Source organism: Gorilla gorilla, chromosome 5 (assembly GCF_029281585.2).
Source record: "Gorilla gorilla gorilla isolate KB3781 chromosome 5, NHGRI_mGorGor1-v2.1_pri, whole genome shotgun sequence".
Classification (NCBI taxonomy): Eukaryota; Metazoa; Chordata; class Mammalia; order Primates; family Hominidae; genus Gorilla; species Gorilla gorilla.
Window position 1 is genome coordinate 141,626,206 of NC_073229.2, and position 23,002 is coordinate 141,649,207.

The 23,002-nt window shown below is 38.0% G+C and overlaps 1 non-coding gene across 1 annotated transcript; it reads right to left on the minus strand.

Moving 5' to 3' along the window:
- Nucleotides 1–22,616: 22,616 nt before the first annotated feature.
- LOC115935062 (U6 spliceosomal RNA) lies at nucleotides 22,617–22,725 on the minus strand. The gene has a single exon (XR_004070778.1). It is a non-coding gene; the product is annotated as a U6 spliceosomal RNA (small nuclear RNA).
- Nucleotides 22,726–23,002: the final 277 nt, after the last annotated feature.

The window sequence follows — 23,002 nt, forward strand, 5'->3', positions numbered from 1 at the left end:
GATCATTTGCCCATTTTCTAAATCAAATTGTTTGATTTTTTGCTGTGGAGATGTTTGAGTTTCTTATATATTCTGAATACTAATTCCCTATCAGATGAATAGTCTGCAAATGTTTTCTCCCATTCTGTAGGTTATTTTTTCACTTGTTGATTGTTTTCTTTGCTGTGCAGAAAGTTTTTAGTTTGATATAACCCCATTTGTTTGTTTTTGTTGCTTATGCTTTTGGGCTCTTATTCATAGAGTGTTTTTTTAAAACCAATGTCCTGAAGTATTTCTCCTACATTTTATTTTAGTAATTTTATAGTTTGGGGGTCTTACATTTAGGTCTTTGATTCATTTTGAGTTGATTTTTGTGTAGAGTGAGAGGTGTATGTCTAGTTTTATTCTTCTACATATGAATATCTAGTTTTCATACATATATGTATGTACTTTCATACATACATATATGTCCTTCATACATATATGTATGTCCTTCATACATATATGTATGTCCTTCATACATATATGTACTTTCATACATATATGTATGTACTTTCATAAATATATGTATGTACTTTCATACATATATATATATGTACTTCATACATATATGAAGTAATTTTGGGGATCTCTATTTTGTTCCACTGGTCTATGTGTCTGTTTTTATGACAGTACAATGCTGTTTTGGTTACTAGAGCTTTGTAGTATATTTTGAAGTCTGGTGGTGTGAGGCCTTCAGCTTTGTTCTTTTTGCTTAGGATTTCCTTAGCTATTTGGGGGTCTTTTGTGGTTCCATACAAGTTTTAGGTTTGTTTTTCCTAATTTCTATAAAAAATGACTGATATTTTGATATGGATTGTATTGAATGCAGATTGCTTTGGATAGTATGGTCATTTTAACAATATGCTTCCAATCCATGAGCGTGGGATGTCTTTTTATTTGTGTATCTTCTTCAATTTCTTTCATCAGTGTTTTGTAGTTTTCCTTGTAACGGTATTTCACCTCATTGGTTAAATTTGTTGCTAGGTATTCTTTTGTAGCTATTGTAAATGAGATTGCCTTCTTGATTTCCTTTTCAGCTAGTTCTTTGTTAATGTATAGAAATGTTACCAATTTTCGTATATTGATTTTGTATCCTGCCACTTTACCAAATGTGTTTATCTGTTCCAAGAGTTTTGTGGTTGTGTTTAGGTTTTACTATGTATAAGATCATGTCATCTACAAAGAGAGACAATTTGACTTCCTCCTTTCCAATTTGGATGCCCTTTATTTCTTTCTCTTGCCATCATGTCTTACTGCAGTATCAGGCCCACTACAAGCCTGGTCATGGTCTACCATAGGTTGAACCTTGAAATCGGCCAAAACACAGATACACTGAACATCACCAGAGCAATAAGTATTTCTCTCATGGAATATTTTGTGATATTAATCAATGATATCCCAAGATATCCCACCTAATATTGTCCTCATTTAAGTTCCTTACACCCAGTGTATCTCATCTTTATGCCTTGGGGAAGAGGTGATGCCATAGAGTGCAAAGAACAAAAATATTAAATAATTAGTATTTGAGTTTTAAAAGCCAATGTTCCAGCCTAGAATAACAGAATCTGAAAACAGATAATAAGTTTAGTTTTTGGTCTGCAATTTGTTAATGCTATATAATTTTTAAATTAAAAAGTTATTTTAGGCTAGGAACTTGGTTGTTAAAATGCAAAAGTGGGCTATTTGACATTCTTGTTCTCTGCATTCCATCCCTGAGGCTTGAAGATGACAATGGGATCAATCACAGCATGGCTTTTGCATGACATGATGAAAAATAAACTCACATTGTAAAAGGCATAATTTAGGGTCTTTTTATTTTTTTACTGTCCTCAAATATTTACTTCTGAGTGCTCAGGGGATGTTTTTATCATCGTCATTGTTGTTATTATTATTCAGAACATTTTTCCCTGCCACTTTCAAGTCTGGAGCTTTTTCAGAAGCCTTAAGTTCTAAAAGGCTGGATTTTAAGTGGTTGCTCTTTCTTTGAATGAGTATATTTAATAGTCATTAAAAATCAGTCTCTGGGAGGTTGAGGTAGGAGGATCACTTGAGCCTGGGAGGCGAAGGGTGCAGTGAGCACTCCAGCTTAGGTGACAGAGTGAGAACTTGTTTAAAAAAAAAAAATCAGTTTCATGAAGAATTTTTAATGACTTGAGGAAATTAATGCTATGATATTAAGTAAAAGGAAGTGCAGTCATAAGCCACCTAATGACGTTCCAGTCAATGACGGACCAGATATATGGAGGTGGTCCCATTAGCTGTAATAGAAGTGAAAAGTTCTTATTGCCTAGTGACGTTGTAGCTGTCATAACATCGTAGTGCAAAGTATTACTCATGTGTTTGTGGTGATGCTGGTGTAAATAAACCTACTGCACTGCTGGTTGCATAAAAGTATTACATATACAATTATGTAGAGTACATAATACTTGATGCTGGTGTAAATAAACCTACTGCACTGCTAGTTGTATAGAAGTATTACATATACAATTATGTAGAGTACATAATACTTGATAATGATAATAAAGAACTATGTACTGGTTTATGTGTTTACTAAACTATACTTTATTATTTTAGAGTATGCTCCTTCTACTTAATAAAAAAACAAAGGTTAACTATAAAACGGCTTTAGGTAGGTCCTTAGGCAGAAGGTATTCCAGAAGAAGGCCTTGTTAAAAGAGATGGCCGCTTCATTTGTGTTATTACCACTGAAAACTTTTCAATGGGACAAGATCTGGAGGTGGAAGACAGAGATATTGATGATCCTGATTCCATGTAAGCCTAGGCTAATGCGTTTATGTTCTAGTTTTTAACAAGAAAGTTTTAAAAGTAAAAAATAAAAATTAAAAAAATTAAATAGAAGAAACCTAATAGAATAAGGATATAAATAAAGAAAATATTTTTGGACAACTGTACAATGTATGTGTTTTATGCTGTGTTATTACAAGAGTCAAAACTTTTTTTAAGTTTTTATGGTAAGCTAAGGTCAATTTATTATTGAAGAAAGAAAAATATTTTTATAAACTTAGTGCAGCTGAAGTATACAGTGTTTATAAAGTCTGTAGTAATGTACAAGAACATCCTTTGCCTTCATATTCACTCACCACTCACTCACTGAATTACCTAGATCCACTTTCAGTCCTGCAAGCTCCATTCATGGTAAGTGCCCTGTACATGTGTACCCTTTTTTATCTTGTATGCCATATATTACTGTACCTTTTCTATGTTTAAATATATTTAGATGCACAAATACTTATCATCGTGTTACAATTGCCTACATCATCCAATATAGTAACATGCTATACAGGTTTGTGGCCTAGAAGCAATAGGCTATACCATATAGCCTAGGCATGTAGTTGGCTATACCATCTAAGTTTGTGAAGGTACACTCTATGATGTTCACACAAAATTGCCTAACAATGCATTTCTTAGAATGTACTTCATCATTAAGTGATGAATAACTGTATATAAAACCATATATTTTTATGATAATGGTCTCATCTATGTAAAATAAGGTAGAAAACATTGATAGAAATATACCAAAATATTTTTCTCTGAGTGGTTTAAAAAATGAAAACTTCTGTGTCTTCACAGATTTCCCTAGTTTATATATTTTCTGCAAGACAAATGCTACAATAAGAGCAGTAATTTTATTACTTCCTGTATCATGTTTACAGATTTGTTTATACAAATTTCATGAAATCTTTTGTCTGTTCCCCTGATTCCCAGCATGCATAGACCCCAGCTTCTCTCAAGCGACACCTCCAACAGGTAGCTCATCTGTGCCCCCAGGTTTGGGCTCTCATTGCCGCCATGGGTCAGAATTTAAGGCACCTTCACTCCATAGATGAAGATTGTATTGGATCAATTTGGCTCAATTTCTCATTTTAGCCTTGTGACTCATTTCCAACTGCTGAGTCTCTGGCCAGAGTCAGGGTTCCATAAACTTCTGTTAGACACATCCAAATTTGTATCTTCACAAATAATCTGCATACTGATGACTGGTTCTCATTCATTGGCTACTAGCTGAATTTTCTGCATCAGAACCGCTAGTCTCCAAGAATATTACTTGTGCCTCATGCACTGATATCCCTATGGTTTATCTCGACCCTGCTATCCGTAGATTCAGTGCAACCTACCATTGCTCGTTCTAGACATCCATTGCCCCCTTAACTCTTCGTCTTAACAAAAGCATTGCCTTTTATTTAATTATCCCAAGTATTTGCATTTTTGAGTCTTTTAAATTTAATAGTAGACTAAAAGACATTGTGTGTCTTAATGGGAGCTATTTCTAGAAATTGAGCCCAGATACTGGATGACCCTCTAAACATTTTACCTAAAGGTAGCCCTGAAGTGAAAACTGCTTTAGTGGTAAAGGTAAGAGATTTTCCAAAGCAAAGCCAGGCTTCTCAGCCTTTTCTTTATCTCCCAGGCTCCAGAGATACAGGAGCCAAAGTTGAAATAGGGTTTTCACTGTTTTTCTTCCTCGTGAATACCCCCAACCATGTTCTCTATGCAGTTTCTCCACTCCCAGTATACTGAGGCCCATGAATCCTACAGGATACCATTGCAGCACCAGTCACTGTGCAGACTACCCACCTCCACTACCATCCCCCTCTCGGGCCAGAATCACTGCTGTTTCAAACTCTTACTCTAGGCATGACTATATGGACAGAAAAATGAAAAGCAACTGTCAAGGAACATCTGGTGGACAGAGATAGCAAGGAGATTATTGATGAGGCTCATGGAGGCAGAGAACCTCAATGAGAGATGGGACTGGGTCAAGGGGATGGGGACAGAAACTTTTACCCATGAGAACCAAGTCTTAGGCGAAAAGAAGGAAACCCTACTAAATACATCATTTATGGTTGTTTACCATTTATGACTAATTAGTCTGAGCACAAAATCAATTCTGAATACCAACTTCAGACTAAAAAACTATCCTTCCAAGTTACCTTAAAGTTCATCTAGGAGGCCGGGCGCGGTGGCTCACGCCTGTAATCCCAGCACTTTGGGAGACGGAGGTGGGCGGATCACGAGGTCAGGAGATCAAGACCATCCTGGCTAACACGGTGAAACCCCGTCTCTACTAAAAATACAAAAAATTAGCCGGGTGTGGTGGCAGGCGCCTGTAGTCCCAGCTACTCGGGAGGCTGAGGCAGGAGAATGGCGTGAACCTGGGAGGCGGAACTTGGAGTGAGCTGAGATCACACCACTGCACTCCAGCCTGGGTGACAGAGCAAGACTCCATCTCAAAAAAAAAAAAAAAGTTCATCTAGGAACAAGAAGAATGAGAATCTTTCAGGTTTCTTTGCTTCAAACATTATTGCAGTGTTAAAGTGAGGTTCTTGACAAATCAAGAAATGGTTCTTGAACTTTAACATGTATGGAGAGTTTATCAGGTGGTAGAACATGTTGTTAGATACTTTGATGCACTTTATTTCTCTTATCCCGTACATCAGGCCTGTAACACTAAAGCCCTCACCTTTTCCATTGTTAAAAAAATGTTAAAAAAAAAAAAAAAAAAAACTTAAGGCAAATTAAATTTAACAGAGTTTATTTGAGCAAAGAATGATTCATGAATCAGGCAGCATTCAGAACCAGGAGAGGTTCAGAGAGTTCCACCCAGCAGCACGAACAATAAGCTTTTATAGGCTGAACACTGAAGAAAGTATATAAATCATCTGATTGACTACAGCTAGACAGTTGCCTTATTTGGGCATGGTGTGATGAGTCTTTCGACTTATTGGAGCATGGTCTGATCAGTTGCAGCCTATGATTGGTTGAAGCTCAACTGTTTGTTACAAAAGTGTGCTCCTAAATTGTTTATTTATTTAAGTACTAAGTTATATTGCAGTGTATTACATAAAAACTTAAAGAATGGAGATATCCTCAGGGCAATGGCCTCCTACTTATTTCATCTGACACCATCTCCTAGAAATTACACAGTAATTATGCCATGGACTCCCATATTAGTCAATGTCCAACCCTGATGTCACCACTTATAAGCTAAGTGACCACAGGAGTTACTTAAGTTCTGTCTGCCTCAAATTTCTCATCTGTAAATGGAGGCAATAACTGATTCAACCTCAAAATGTTGGTACCCGCCACATGGGAAATTCCTAATAAATTACCTCACATGTTTTAAAATTTTGTAATTTTAGAAGTTCATGTTGTTCAAGTTAGAGGGTAAATTAGTCATAATGATTTGTCACATAAAGATTCAACAGTTATTTATTGCCTGCTATTTGCCAAAGACTGCAAGGCACTGTGAAGACAGCAGTGAACTGAACAGATAAAAATCCCTGTCCTCATCTGGGTAGGGCTGGGGGAGGACAGGGCAGACATAAGCAAGTAAAACATGTAAGTTATTATTTGGTGAAAAGTATTAAAGAGAAAAAAGGACAGGCTTGTAGGCACTGAGGGCTAGGTGTGCAGGCTGCTATTTTAAATATAATAACATTACTTACCCCTTACACAATTTTGTTTATTATTAGTGAGATATTAAGTTTATGATTTTAATTAAAACCATGAATTAGTCTTTCCTAAGTCAACGAGGTTATCTGCTCACAAATTTAAAACATCTACACAAATTTTTGTAGCTATTTATATTTAATGAAAAAGTTTATCAGCATTTCTCACGTTTTCAATGAGAGCACTCTGACCACTTAAAGATCACAAGTAAGCATAAAGTGTCTCATTTTCGAAGTTCTATCACAATGATAGAAGTACTATTTAAACTCATAGAAGATGAAGGAGTAGGAAATCATGCCTTCAGACTTAGCAAAGTTCCGCATTTCTTTCTTCAATCAGCTAGTCTGCATTTGCAAATATTGCAACATACATTTCAGACAAAGTTTTCAATTGTACCCTTTGATACAAAATTTCACAATGCAAAATGGTTGCAAAATTCCTCCAACATATAACAATACAATATTTACTTTACTCTTAAAGACTTGGCTTCGAAAGCAGGTTAGTGCAAACCACAGGCACCTGAACATTAATATGAAAGAGTCTAGAGAGTGGACCTCAGTGCAGAGCTGCAGTATCATCAAGAAAGCAGGCTTGTGTGCCCATTGCCTGCCTAGTGAGTGGGAAGTAAACTGCTTTGGGAGCTTCTTTCAAGATTCCTATTTAAAAGGTGATTATTAAGGAAAAGAGAGTCTGCAATAGGAATTTTGAAGATATGCTATTGTATTAGTCTGTTTTCATGCTGCTGATAAAGACATACCTGAAACCGGGAAGAAAAAGAGGTTTAATGGACTTACAGTTCCACGTGGCTGGGGAGGCCTCAGAATCATGGCGGAAGGCAAGGAGGACCAAGTCATATCTTACATGGATGGCAGCAGGCAAAAAGAGAGTTTGGGCAGGGAAACTCCCCCTTTTCAAAACCATCAGATCTCATGAGACTTATACACTATCATGAGAACAGAACGGGAAAGACCCGTCCTCAAGATTCAATTACCTCCCACCAGGTGCCTCCCACAACACATTGGAATTCAAGACGAGATTTGGCTGTGGGGACACAGCCAAACCATATCAGCTATTTAAATTTTTACATAACGTATCAAAGTTTAATTCCCTTGTTTTGAAATATACATGTAATTCAGAATGGTTCTGATTGTTTCTGCCTTTGACACAGAATCATAGCCATTTTGAAACAGACATGAGGCATGTTCTCTTAACTTAAAATTAATGAGTATTTACTACTCACTGGAGAATGGTTTATAAGCATTATCTTGTTCCATTCTCTTAAGACTCAATAAAATAATTGTTAGCATATCCATTTACAGTTGAGAAAACTGAAGCACAAAGAGGTTTAAAAAGTTTCTCAGGTACACACAGATAGGAGGTAGCAGAATTGGAAATGAAACCTAAGTTTATTTGACCCTAAAGTTCATAACCCTAACCTTAATATTAAGCTGCCATTAGCCAGATGATGTTTTAAATGAGTCATTAGTATTCTTTTCTTTTTAGGAGGCTGGAATATCTCATTCGAACGGTCCTGCTCCTTTTAAGGAGGAAATTTATTTTATGCATAACTATGACTTCGAAGTTTAGAATAACCCCTACCACCACAAAAAATAAAAACAAAAACCAATGATCAAACACAGAGGAGAAACAATCCCTGAACTACAGGAAACTGCATTCTAAGGGTTGCTATAACTAAACATCTCTCGGTTTCGGAATGTGAATAAAGCTTTCAGGGGTAATGGCAATATTTTAAGTCTATTATTATCCATCGTAATAATAACACTTCTTAAATAAATATTTAATAATAGGCTTAGATTCCTAGAGTCACTGGCACATCTCTTGTTCTCTTCCTATAATCTAGTTTCTAATCTTTCTCTTCAATTTTTAACCTTCTACAGCTGCACTGTCCAGTAGGGTAGCCACTAGTCACATGTGGCAACTAAGCATTTGACAGGTTGCTAGTACGAATTGGGACATCCTGTAAGTGTAAGCTATCTCAATTGTTAATATTGATTACATATTTAATGATATTTTGATACATTGGGTTAAATAAAATGTTTTCAATTTTATTTAATTTACATTGTATTAGGTTATTCCCAGAATACATGAGATCTACTGCCTATATTTCAAAGGAGTTACTAAAACAGAGATCTAAGACTGAGTAGGTCTTGGTTAGTATGCTAAGCTTTGGTTTTTGGGGAACTAAAATTGTCCCTATGAGCTCGAATTGGGGCTTTCTTATTTACCTAAAAACATATCATTAGGTCAATCAGTTTAATCAGGCTATTCTTCCCTGATCACTAGAATTCTGAAAAGTTAATCCTAACTAAATCACTTTAATATGTGTGAAAAACTAGACTTCAGTTGTCCTTTCTAATCATGAAGACCACTGTGTTGACAGGATTATTGAGCACTGTGTCTTTGAATCTTCTCCCTGGGAGAACCCTAACAGTAGAAAAGCATTAAGAGTTAAGTGGAGGTGATGCCATCTCCGGATGCGGGCTTTGAGTTTTGAGCTTTGAGCTTTGCAGGAGCTCAAGTTTTCTTCGTATTTCCAGTTTTGGTTTTAAATTCATGCAAACTTAGGATTTTACTCTATAACATTTTTAATATAAAAATCAACTAAAAATTAACACTGGATCCACCAACTTTCAGACTTCTTTAAGTGAGCTCAGGTTTGTGTTAAGATATTTTCAGTTTGTTATTTTAATTCTTAGTCAAGAACTTCTCAATTGATATACCATAACAGAAGCAAGAAGAATATAAAATGTTAACAACAAAAGATGAAGCCTAACAACTTGGATGTTCTGGATGTTCCAAAAATGTTCATGGATGATGAATATAACTATCAAATGAGTAAAGTTTTAATGTCAAAAATATCCCCCAAAAATTCTATCTATTTTTCTGGGAGCTTATTTCACTAACAAATGCAGGATGTGTCCCAATTAAACCTCAGGAGCACATGGCCTTTATTTACCAGTAAAGTTTGTCCCAGATATTAAACGGTCTTGCTCAACTACAGTTTACTGTCCACAGCCAACACAGCTATATGTTCCCATAGCATATGTAGTGCAGATGACACAGCTAGTGTAGGCATTTTTGTGCTTTTCTAGTTGCTTTTATATCTGCCCTGAATTCTTACTGTAATATTCACTCCAAAACCCTTGCTCAATTGATTTCAAGAAGATTTCTCAATAGCTGGTATAGCCCAAGCCACTTACTTCAAGTTACAAGAAAACTATGTTCTCATCCTAACCCCACCTGCCTCCTAAACCTCTGCTTCTGTCTCTTCCTCTGGGAACTGAATAGTCAGGGATTCCCAGGGGAACAAGAGAGCCTGGAAATGGGTCTCAAGAGACCCAGCTGTGAGAGCTGTGTTAAGATAGCTGGCCTGTGGTCCCCAGGACAAGCACTGGCCTCATCAGGAGTGAATACTCTTATCTAGAAGGGCAGGTACACATTTTTTTGCTCTCCCAAGACTTGAGTTGCTGGACACCAACTCAAACTCTGGACACTTCATTCTCTTCGGATCTTACTGCAACACTTGGAAATTTCAACATGGCAGTCTACCAGATCTAATTCTATACCAACACACTGTGTAAAGATCAGTTCTTCCCCTTCTTAAAACATTTTGGTGGCTAACGCATGTAATCCCAGCACTTTGGGAGGCTGAGGCAGGCAGATCACGAGGTCAGGAGATCGAGACCATCCTGGCTAACATGGTGAAACTCCGTCTCTACTAAAAATACAAAAAATTAGCCGGGCGTGGTGGCGGGCGCCTGTAGTCCCAGCCACTCGGGAGGCTGAGGCAGGAGAACGGCCTGAACCCGGGAGGCGGAGCTTGCAGTGAGCCGAGGTGGCGCCACTGCACTCCAGCCTGGGCGACAGAGCGAGACTCCGCCTCAAAAAAAAAAAAAAAAATTTTGGTGCCTTTCCATTTTCCTTAGAACAATCTCTGAAATCCCTAAAGTTGATGTGGTGTACAAGGACTTCCTCGGCCTACCTGGTCACGCTCTCCCTCTCCGACCTTCTTCTCTTACATCACCCTCCAACCAGCCAGACTCCTTCTGGTCCTTCCCTCCCCTGTGAGCCTTTCCCATAAATCTCCACTGCCTGGAAAGCCCACCCCCCTCCCCAGCAGATTCATCCCACCCATCCCTCATATCACTTCCCCAGGGGCACCTTTTCCAACCCCAAAAACTAAGTTGTTTCTTCATTGTATGGTCTTAGGGCTCCTTGCATGCTCTTTTTGCCTACAGTTGCCACACTTATAATTATTTTATTGTCTTATATAACTTTTTGATTATTTATTTAAAGGATTTATTTCACCCTAGATTGTAAATCCCCTGAGATTAGAGAGGATTTCACTGCTGATTCCTTGAACAATTTTGGCTGATAGGTTCAACCATGTGAAATGGCCAATAGACCAACATCTTGACCTTACAAAAAGTCAATTTTAGGCTGTGTGCAATGGCTCATGCCTGTAATCCCAGCACTTTTGGAGGCAGAGGCAGGTGGATAACTTAAGCTCAGGAATTCGAGACCAGCCTGGGCAACATAGCAAGACCCTGTCTCTAGAAAAAACAGAAAACATTAGCAAGGCATGGTGGTGCATGCCTGTGGTCCTAGCTACTTGGGAGGCTGAAACAGGAGGATTACTTGAGCCCAGGAAGTCAAGGCTACAGTGAGCCGTGATCATCCCACTGTACTCCAGCCCAGGTGGCAGAGTGAGAGACCCTGTCTCAAAAAAAAAAAAAAAAAAAAGTCAATTGTATATGATCCAATTCAACAAACATTCAATACATATTTATCAAATAAATACATTAATAAACCATACACTGTGGTTTTAGGTGGTGTGTGTGTGTATGTGTGTGTGTGTGTGTGTGTGTGTGTATAATCAGCTACTAATGTAAATTTTTACTTTTAAAAGAAACTCCTTAAGTTCTGCTAACTTTTTAAATGTATTTCATTGGGTTTCATAGATATTTCTCAAAGTTAAATACAACAACAAATTCCAAAAATGGTCCCTACTAGAAATACAAGTTTGGCAGTTTCCCTCAGCTCCTTTGATCTTAGGTTAATTTTCTATTCTCCTGAGTTTTCTTCATTCTTCTGTGAAATTAAATTCAGCAGCCTGTTGAGCTCTCTGGATCCCTTGCAGGTGAGTTCTGCATGACTTCCTTCTGACCTGTGGAAGGAGGAACAAGGAATATTTCCAAATTTTGCACTGCCACCCCCTTCCCTCCCTGAGCGTTAGGCTAGACAGTAGTGGCCAAAAGCCCTTCTTGATTCTCTCCTCCTGAAATTGATTCAGCCATTTAAGACTATGACTGTTCTCCCACACAGAAACTCCTCTCCAGAAATGCTTGGCCCAAACTCCCCTAACATTTGTAACTTCGTATAACTCTTTTCGTTCAAGTGCAACAAAAAATGAGTGGTACGGTGATGCCAATTTTGAGGTATCATAGTTAAGCCATGCTAAGGCACTTTAAAAACATTCCATTTTATTCCTCCCACAAAGTCACCCCCTCAGAGACTCTGGATGAGGGGAATACTGAGGGAGGAAAACATCCAGAAGAACAGAAAAAGGCAGTGATGTGGGACTTGAAAAATACTGCACAGAATTCTGTCTTCACCCCAAAGGCTGATTGTTATAAATTAAACAGTTTGCCCACCTCAAGCAAGCATTCAACAGGCACATCCTATGTGCCAGTCCTGTAATAACCAGCACCTTAGAGGCACTGGCATCCTGGCTTATGAAGCCCAAGGAAGGTAAAGAAGAGATGATTTTCCAGGCATGGTGGCTCACGCCTGTAATCTCAGCACTTTGGGAGGCTAAGGCAGCAGGATCACTTGAGCCCAGTAGTACAAAGCCAGCCTGGCCAACATGGCAAAACCTCATCTGAACAGAATATTTAAAAAACTAGTCTGTCATGGTGGGTGCATGCTTGTAGTCCTAGCTACTTGGGAAGCTTAGGTGGGAGGAATGTTTGAGTCCAAGAGGTTGAGACTGCAGTGAGCCATGATCGCACCACTGGACTCCAGCCTGGGTGACAGAGGGAGACCATGTATCAAAAAAATAAAAATAAAAAATTTAAGTAATAAGAAGAGATGATTTGATGATACAGAGAAAAATAGGAATGATCTAAAAGAAAGCAACTGAAATGACTTGCTGCTAAAACTTAAAGCCTTTGCTAAATGCCCATGCTTTGGAACACTAGAGAATGCCTGCTTTAAATATAGGACAAGAGAGGTGTTGTGCATCATGAAATAAAATGACGCCTAAGGGCTAACTGGAAGAAAACAAAGATGAAGGAAGAACAAGTGGTCTAAGAAGAAAGGAGCAAGTCCTTCAGAAACAAGGTTCTTGAAAACATCACATCCTGTCCCTCATCCCACCTCAGGAGCTGCTTGCGATCCAGGACGCCTGAAACCCTGACTTTCCAGGGAGCTTAGGGTAGAAAGCTCTCCCAGTAACAATCTGCTGATTTGAATTTCTGATGAATAGCAGCTCTGTGGAATTTATCAACATAGCCAGACCAGAGCCACTCTCCAAGGGACAAAGAGCCAACATCGCCTGAGAGGAGAAGCTTTCTCTCCTTCACCCAGACTCAGCACTTGGTCTGTACCTGGCAAAAATAGGAAACAACAGCAACAATAGGAAAAGGAGAGTGTGCACGCACAACAGTCACAGTAATCCTGCCTTGGAAGGCCAACCAGATCGCTCAAGATCCCCACTCCTTTAATCCTTAATGCTCAATTCAGTGAGCACAATTATGAAATCTATTTTACAGACGAGGAAACTGAAGCTTGATTGATTGAGCCAGAGGTAAAACCCAGGTGTGTCTGACACTACATCTCCAAATCTCTATATAGGCAAACATTGCATCTGAAATTCATGGCTTCCTTACTCTCTTAAATCATTTCCAAGTTAATTGATTCTATAGTCTATAGACCTGAAAGTAATTAATCATGGAAATGTTGAGGAATAAACTAGTTTTTCATATACTGCCTTTCTACTCGTCATGCCTTTTGCTGACAGTCTGCTGCAATGAAAACATGACACCAAGGATCTATTTACTTTATTTTTAAACAGCTTTATTGTGATATAATTCATATACCATACAGTTCACCTATTTAAAGTGTGCTATTCAGAGGCTTTTAGTATATTTACAGAGTTGTGCAACCAGCACTGCTATCGAATTCCAGAGCATTTTCATCACCCAAAAAAAGAAACCCCGAGCCATTAACAGTCGCTCCTCATTCCCCCTCCCCACAGTCCCTGGTAACCACTAATCTACTTTCTGTCTTTACTGCCAACTCTGGACATTTCATATAAATGAATCATACAATATGTGGTCTTTTGTGTCTGGCTTCTTTACTTAGCACAATGTCTTCAGGGTTTATCCAGGTTGTAGCATGTGTCAGTACTTCATTACATTTTATTTCTGAATAATACTCTATTATATGAATATGCCATATTTTCTTCACCCACTTAGCAGTTGACAAACATTTGGATTGTTCTCACTTTTTGACTATAATAAATAATATTGCTAATAACATTGGATCCATTTACTTTTAATTCATCAGACTTTCCTTTTACCCTAAGGGTTACTGTGAGCTCCCATAAGTCTGTAACAAATTGCTAGAAGCAAAAAAGGCTAAAATCCCTGGGCAAAAGAGCCATATGTGTGTCATATGTAGAAACTCTGCCCAGTTTACCAACAACTTTCCCATTTTTAGCCTTAAAGTCCTGGGAAAAGTTTGTCCCAGGAAAAATGGAACAGTTGATCATCCTAGACTGGAATTTAGCTCAGAAGACAATTCTAGAAAATCTATTTCCTGGGATGTTTTCAGGTTTCTGTTAAAGGTATAGTTATATTTAAAGAAACTGACTTATGCAGTAACCATCATTTTCCATACTTTCATTTAACAGGAAACAATTATTTTTAATTTTTAGTGAACAATGCCTAACATTTTCATATATACTCATTTTAGAGTTACAATCGATGAGGCTATTTGCCTTGCATTATTTTTTAAGTGGAATACTAGTTACATATTCAAAGGCCTTGTTGGGGCCGGGCACAGTACCTCACACCTGTAATTCCAACATTTGGGAGGCTGGGGTGGGTGGATCGCTTGAGCCCAAGAATTTCAGACCAGTCCAGCCAACACGGCAAAACCCCCATCTCTACAAAAAATACAAAAATTAGCTGGGGTTGTGACACGGGCCTGTAGCCCCAGCTTCTTGGGAGGCTGAGATGACAGGATCACTTGAGCCCAGAAGGCGGAGTTTGCACTAAGCAGAGATGGCACCACTTCACTCCAGCCTGGGTGACGGAAGCAAGACCCTGTCTCAAAGAAAGAAAAAAAAAAAAATGAAAAAAAAGCCTTGCTAGAAGCTGAAAAACTTATGTCCACAGGGTGGCGGTGTAACACTCTACAAACTCGGAATTGAAGTAAAAGCTAAATTAACCAAACTTCATCTTTTATTTGAACTATGCGATTTTATGGGAAAATGGGTAAGACCAACCAACTACTTGTGAAACCAGTGGCTTTATTTTATATTGATAAACAGCCACTTATGGCTAACTATTGATATGTCTGAACCACAGGGTAAAGACAAAAAATACAAATTGGATGCCTTTTTTGGAGTTTGTTTTTAAAAATGCTTTTGACAGAATTATAGAATCATAGAAATCTTAGAAATCACACAACTCAGTATTTTCAGACATTTTCTCACCAAAAAAAAAAAAAACCACAGGTCACGTTTTCTAGTGCTATATATGCCTGTGACATTTAATAGAATGCAACTTCACCTCTTTCCCTTCACTTAAGAAAGAATATTGAAATTCACATGAGTGACTTTAAGGGGCATTATAAGCGTAATCTCAAATCTTTATTTTTAAATTAATTACTCCCTGGCTTCAATCTTTGATTTTTAGAAATAAATTACTTCTATATGGTTTACGGTCAATCCTAACACATGAGTGTGTGAAAGTCCTTAAAGTGAGGAAGTATGATCGTAGCACAACCTCTCATCAAATGCTGGACCCACTCTGACAGCATCCTTAACAGATATCTACCCTCAGGGAAATGGACACGAAAACAATGACCTTTAATGTGCATTGGCTCCATTGGCATAAACCCAATGTTTGCAAGCCTGACATTTATTGTGCATATTTTTTTCTTCTAGATTCTTTTTTCCTTTCTTCTAAACTCCTTTTTCCCTCCTGGGGAAATGTATACCTTTTCTAGCAAACAGCAACAGACTTGGAATTTAGAAGTTATTTTAGTTTGTTCATGTAATTAAAGGTAAGGGAAAATGTATGCACCAGCCACTTACATGATTAAAAAACAACACTGAAATATCTGAGAAAAACAGCTTCTCTGTTATGGTTTGTAACTGGCACCCCAGGCCAGCTTTCACCTTCTGTTAATAATGAGGCACTATAGGCTCAACAGCTGAGCAAAGATAATTTAGCAAAAGAAAGATAAACACAAACTAAATTTGAACTCAGTGATATATATTTGTATTTTCTAACCTTTCTGTGTCAAATCATGATGTCCATGGAATAAAAAGCAATTTGATCTCTCAGGGCTATTTCTGCTGTTATCTGTTTTCTTCTAGGAGTCTTCAGTTCAATCTTAGTGGTGTTTCTTTCAGCCACGTTGATTCAGACATTTATGATGGCATTGCTGATATCCAAACATGTAGGCAAACATGTAGGCAATGAAAATCTAATCTAGGAGAGACTAAGATAGCACATGTTTAAATTATCTACCCTGTTCTATGAACTTTTGTTTTGACAATCTAAATGCCTATTTCTGTGACTCTTCTAAACAAAACTACTGGATAATAACAATTAGATTGATCTGAGTTGTTTTCGTTTGTTTTTAATATTAACAAGTGCCCTCCAGGACTGCAGTACTTTTGCTGCAGAGGATCTTTGAGGCATAAAATATATACCTAGGAGTGTGAAAACTCCCGTATTAGTCTGAGTTAAATAATCCTTTCTCTAAATAGTATTGCCTGATATGTGTGAAGTGATCCTTTGCTAATTAGTTAATACAATTACTCTCTTTTCCCACGAGGCCAGGGACTTCCCACTTGGAGAGTTTCTCAATAGATCCTGAAGTTTACGTAACAACATCCTGTTTGGTAGAATAGGCGATACAAGCACTCTTCTGAGATGAACGATGCTTTTGAAAACTAAATCTTCAATGTTTCTTTTTGGGATGGTTGCTCACCTTTGTAACAGATTTCAAAGGCCCATGAAGGCAACTTGTCTGTTGTTGGTTGCTCCGGCATGCAAAACCAGCTTTCTGAGCTCATTAAGGTTTGTCCATAGGAACTTCCCCTGGAGCTGCCTACGCTGACTTCTGAAAATCTGAGTTACTATTTTTGAGGTCCTGACGTTCAAACTAGAACTACCTGAGGGTGGCAATCATAATAGCTTCCACTTACTGAACTCCTTACTACGAAAGCTAGCTGTCTAATCCTTGCAACACCACAAAGTGGTTTTTATCCACAGGTGCAAATGAAGAAACAAACTGGAAAGCTCAGTGACCTACTCAGTGCAGAGCAAGGTTTGAACCTGGGCCTGATACTTACCTTGACCTTTTTCCACTGAACCATCCTGCTGTCCTGGGGCTCTTTACACAAGGGAGGACAGAGGCTTGTATGGGAAATACCTGTATAGCTAACCCAAGAAGCAGTAAGGCAGTGACATGAGTCCTAATGCAAGTTAGAAAGCTGGACAGCTGTGGCCCCTGCCCTAGAACTATTGAGACAGAACACTTGACCTCCATCAAAGTGTCATCAGTGGTTTTTTATTATAGATATCTCTGACTCTTATCCTTCCCTAAACTTGCCTCATTTCAAGGCTTTTTCTACTTTACTCATTTTTATGTTGTTTGGAATTTCCATATATCTATTACCTTTGTAATTTTTAAGGCAATGAAGATACTTTTTTTTTTTTGAGACAGTCTCACTCTGTCACCCAGGCTGGAGTGCAGTGACGCCATCTCAGCTCACTGCAACCTCCACCTCCCAGGCTCAAGTGATCCTTCTGTCTCAGCCTCCTGAGTAGCTGGGATTACAGGTGCATGCTACCACACCTGGCTAATTTTTGGTGCTTTTTTTTTTTTTCTGTAGAGACAGGGTTTTGCCATGTTGCCCAGGCTGGTCTTGAACTTCTGAGCTTAACCAATCCTCCTACCTTGACCTCCCAAAGTGCTGGGATTGCAGGCATGAACCACCTGTGCCCGGTGGAAGATACAGTTTTAAAGTGTTGCAAAAATGTTGTCCAAAATTAACAGTATAGAGGTATTTGATAGTTTTCAGTGTAGTGTATGATACAAAGTACTGAGATAATTTATAATTATAATAATAATTATTATTATCTGAGACAGAGTCTCAATCTGTCATCCAGACTGGAGTGGGATGGTACAATCATGGCTCACTTCAGCCTTGACCTCATGGGCTCAAGCAATCCTCCAGCCTCAGCCTCCCAAGTAGCTGAGACTACAGGTGTATGCCACCACACCCGGCTACTTTTTTTATTTGTTGTAGAGACAGGGTCTCACTATGTTGCCCAGGCTGCCCTTGAACTCCTGAGCTCAAGCAATCCTCCCACCCCAGCCTCCCAAAATGCTGGAATTGTAGGCATGAGCCACCACACCCAGCAATGAGAGAAATTATGAAATTGAATCACGGCTTTCTGAGCAGTTTGAAGTGAAGATGGGAATCAGCACATTGTGGTCCAAATATCCCTCCCACCATCACCTGTCTTACCTGTAATAGACATTGTTAGGTTTCCTAACAATGATTGAAGCAGGTATGGTGAACAAAGGACTGCTGGTTACACATGCTCTGGCAGCAAGTGTCTGTGCCTCACCCATCCCAGCCCCCTCCTTGAGCCTAACACTAAGGTGATTTAGTTATATAGAGGATGACACTCAAGTCTGTTGCACGCATTAGTTAAAACTAAGAACAGATACAAGTTCAATAACTCATTTTTTAGGACTCTAAAATGGTCCCATGTCAAAACAACTGTCAAATTATCATATATTCCTGCCACTCACTATGTGACTTTGGGCAAGTCACTTAACATCTCTGCTATCATTTCCTCATCCAAAAATGAAAGGGTTGGAATGGATAATGGTGCATTCTCTCCTAGAATTAACATTCTAGAATTTTAATGTGTACTTTCAAAATTTCCATGGGTCCTCAGGTTGATTGAGAGAATCAGCCCCAGAATGATCGCCAGCATAAAACAATCTATGGTAAGGCCAGCTCTGTACAGCTACCACTCCACACCATCTCTCACTGCCCACTCCTATTTTCTCATCCCACGTTGCAGCAGTTTCCTTGTCTTCTGTCCACCCTTCCTGAATTCCAGCACTCCTTCCTATACTAGAATCAACTAGACCAAATATTTAGATATAGATTTATCTTGGCTTACCAACATTGACTGATTTTACATTAGAACAAGATATCATTAACCATCGTGCAAACACAATGGTTGCACAAAATAAGGAAAAGCCTTGTGTACTTCTGAAAATGTGTTTTTACCTCACTGAAATACCTGTAGGCTGGGCATGGTGGCTTACACCTGTAATCCCAGCACTTTGGGAGGCCGAGGTGGGAGGTTCACTTGCATCCAGAAATTTGAGACCAGCCTGGGCAACATAATGAGACCTTGTCTCTACAAAACATCAAAAATTTGCCTGGGTGTGATGGCTCACACCTGTAATCCCAACACTTTGGGAGGCCAAGGCAGGTGGATTGCTTGATCCCAGGAGTTCAAGACCAGCCTGGGCAACATGAAGAAACCCTGTCTCTACAAAATATACAAAAAATTAGCTGGGTGTGGTGGTGCATGCCAGTAGTCCCAGATCACCCGAGCCCAGGAGGTGGCGGCTGCAGTGAGCTATGATTACACCACTGCATGCCCAAATGGGCAACAGAGTGATACCTTGTTTCGAAAAATAAAAGGAAGAAAGAAATACCTGTAAAAGTGACCTTAGAACTGTACTACACTGTAGAATTACAAAGGCTTTCAAGTATAATATTTTAATATTCCTGATGAGTTTGAGAAGTTGGTTTCATTATCGCTCTACGATAGATGAGGAATCCAACACCGAAAAAAATAATTTGATCAAGAACTCACAGTTAATAACTATGTGTGCAAATCTATTAAATTTAGATCCTCCAGGGTAAGGCCATGAAATACAAATTTCTATCTCTAATTTTAATTTCCAAGATAATTTACTTTGGCTTTTATAAAACAACTTTATGACTTTTTTCTTAAGAAATATTACCCCAAAATATCCACTCCAAGAATTATAACTAGGCTGTTGATGTTTGCCTTCTTGGAGATGCCATTGGTGTTTTATGTAATGTTTTGTTTTGTTTTAAAATCCTTTTACATGCCATACCAGAGAAGGTGTTTAAAAAGTATTTTTTAAAAGAAGGCGTGGGTAGAAAGATGGATGGATGGATGGATGGACGGATGGACGGATGGATGGACAGTTGGATGCACAAATTAAACATCAAATGAATGAATGAACTTGGAATCATTTGTCTTTTCAATTATTGATGAGAAAATATTGCAACATTTTTATTAGAGCCACTTTTTGTTTCCATTTATTTAGTAAGCACTTTTATGCATTTATTTAGTATTTTCTCACTTTAATCAAGCATTGATAATTGAAAATATAAAACTGAAAATTACCCTATACTTACATTCATCCAACCCCATTTGATGTACTTAAAAGCATTAAATGACAAATTGTTAAGCTTTTTATTTATTTAAGACCAAAAAAAACTTGACAATAACCATCTCCAAAGTACTCAATCTGTCAGAGGCAGAGTTCAAGCTACTATTGCCCATACTAGTTGACTTTTTTTCTACAAAGAAGAAAAGTAGAAAAGCAATTTATCCTACAATTATTAAAAGTTAAATATATAGATATTGCAAAAGCAAGTTTTCACTGGGTGTATAAAAATTTTGGGTAAAGATGGATTGAGCCTGGAAGACTGTGGGAACCAGGAAAAACAGGCCTAACCAGCTCTTCTGGTACAAAAGAATTGAATTTAAAATGAGTCAGGTTTAACACTGTAAAATGATTCCTCAAAGTCCCTATTATAACTTTACATATATAAAACCACATTTTATCTGCATTTAAAAACTTTATCTGTATGGTGGTCAATGTAGTCATAGTATAATAATTATATTTGAATAGCAACATTCCTGTGCCAAAAATCAAAGCTCAGTTTTGGAAGTTCTGGAGGGATATACACAAAATATAACAGTGGTTATCTGAGGAGGGTCAGGAAAGGGAATTAAGAAGACACAAATCTAACTCTGTCCTATACTTTTTAAATGTTTACCATTATACAATAATCACATATTGCATTTTAAGCATAAAAATATTTAACTTTTTTATGTTCAGTTTCTGGAGCATGTGATAAATAATTCCCAGCAGATTTCTACTCTGCATTGTAAAGATATCTTCTCATGTTTATATTGATTCCTTCTAATTCAGTGTGCATGAAGATCTAAGCATTTGAGTGAATATAACGACTCCAGAGATCAAATGTGTATTTCTAACACATTGGGAGATGTGTGTTCTAATGATCTTAGAAATATTACTGCCAGCCAGAGTTTTCAAACACACTCACAGTTTCCTCAAACTAGAACAAAAGAAATTAAAAAGTTAAAGTCATTATTATCATTCTAAGATGGAAAGAAGTTTTGCAAACATGGCCATATATGTAATATAAATTTATTACAGATTACTATTTAACTATGTTTCACCTGATCAAAGTCTACCATTGCATAATGTAGAACAAACATATTGCAAATCCACAGCATTCTATAAAGCAAGAGAGCATCTAGGATAATGGTTTAAATTGAAGATACTTCTTTGTTTAACACACTTATATGTTTAACTGGATTTAGAAAAGAGCTTAGAAGTACAAAGCATCCATAATAATAAACTAGGCTTTATTATTTAGATCACTACAGAGAGGAATAAGGTGTACATTTTTAGAAGAGTATCAAAAGTAGACTTTATAAATATATAATTATTTTAAGACAGTAATATCAAACCATATCTCATTTATCAAATAAGACTGAGGGATGAGGTGTTGCACATTAGCTATTTTTCAAATAGCTGAAGTTAGCCATTTCAGATGACTTTTTTTAAATGACAATCTATTGAAAATGTATTAGATATTTTCTTACCTAATGAGCAGAATACGGAGCAGAAATTTGCTTTGTCCTGAGGCTACAGATGTCGGTTATTGTACTGGACAAGGCTCTCCTCGATGGCTAAGGTTTCTAAGTGCTGTTTGACCCTCCTGCTACCTCCTGCCCATTGTTCCCAGTATGTCTGCAGCCCTCTTTTCATTTTTCCTTCTAGAATACCCCACCCTAGTAACATAGTAATAATTGAAAATGTCCAGCGAAAGCCTGATAAGCAAGCTTGTTTAATCTGTGAATTTAATTTTACATACAAACCTGAGTCAACAGATTCTGATAGGAAGCTCCGATAACAACTACACTCCTCTCTAGTGGTGAGAATAGTACGTTTACTCGTTAGCTCAATACGCTGCTTTTTGTTAAGTCCAGGCTGTACCTTGATCCAGGTGGATAAGATGATAGAAAAATTGGCTGGCAAATCATCATAATAACAAAGTTCAAGTTACTTGCGTGCCTGTGAAAACTGTAGTCTCCAAGAGGGGCTCCCAATTAATAGCACCCCTCTTACCTACCCAGTGATGAGCAATTTGAGTAAGAAAGTAAGAATGGAAGTCATTACTAATTAAGTTCAGCTGGAAGTGTAGAACCCAAATGGGCCTACTGGCTAAACCACAGAATTAACATTTGCCCACTCAATCCTAGGAAGCCCAAACCTAAGCGAGTCCTCACAACGGAGACTCCCAAAAGAAAGACAAAGAGCTGAGCTATGCGTGTTTCAGGTGTCTTTCTAAATTTACCAATACCTCTTTTTTTTTCCCAGTGGACAGGGAAATGTTATTTACTAAATCAGTAAATGAATGTTTGTGTGAATGAATAAATTTGATTCTTCCTGGATGATGAGTAGGAAATTTAAAAAATGTGGAACACGTCACAAATTTCCGTGTCATCCTTGCGCTGGGCCATGCTAATCTTCTCTGTATCATTTCAATTTTAGCATATGTGCTGCTACCGAAGTGAGCACTAAATTTACCAGTGCCTCTTGGCTGCTGTTTGCATTCAATCTACTCAGCTTTCAATTCCATATAACCAGCCTTCCCTTACTTCTTCATCTCTTCCTCCTTTAATTACCTCAGGTGCCAGCTAATCATACTCATTTCAAGGCACAGCATCATCAAGGTCCATACCCAGCCCCTTTTTGTTTATTTACATATATACTATTTATCTACCATCCCTGCTCTCTTTCCAGCTACAGGCAACAGTTGTAATGTGGTTTATATGCTTTCTTGAATTTTTGTGCA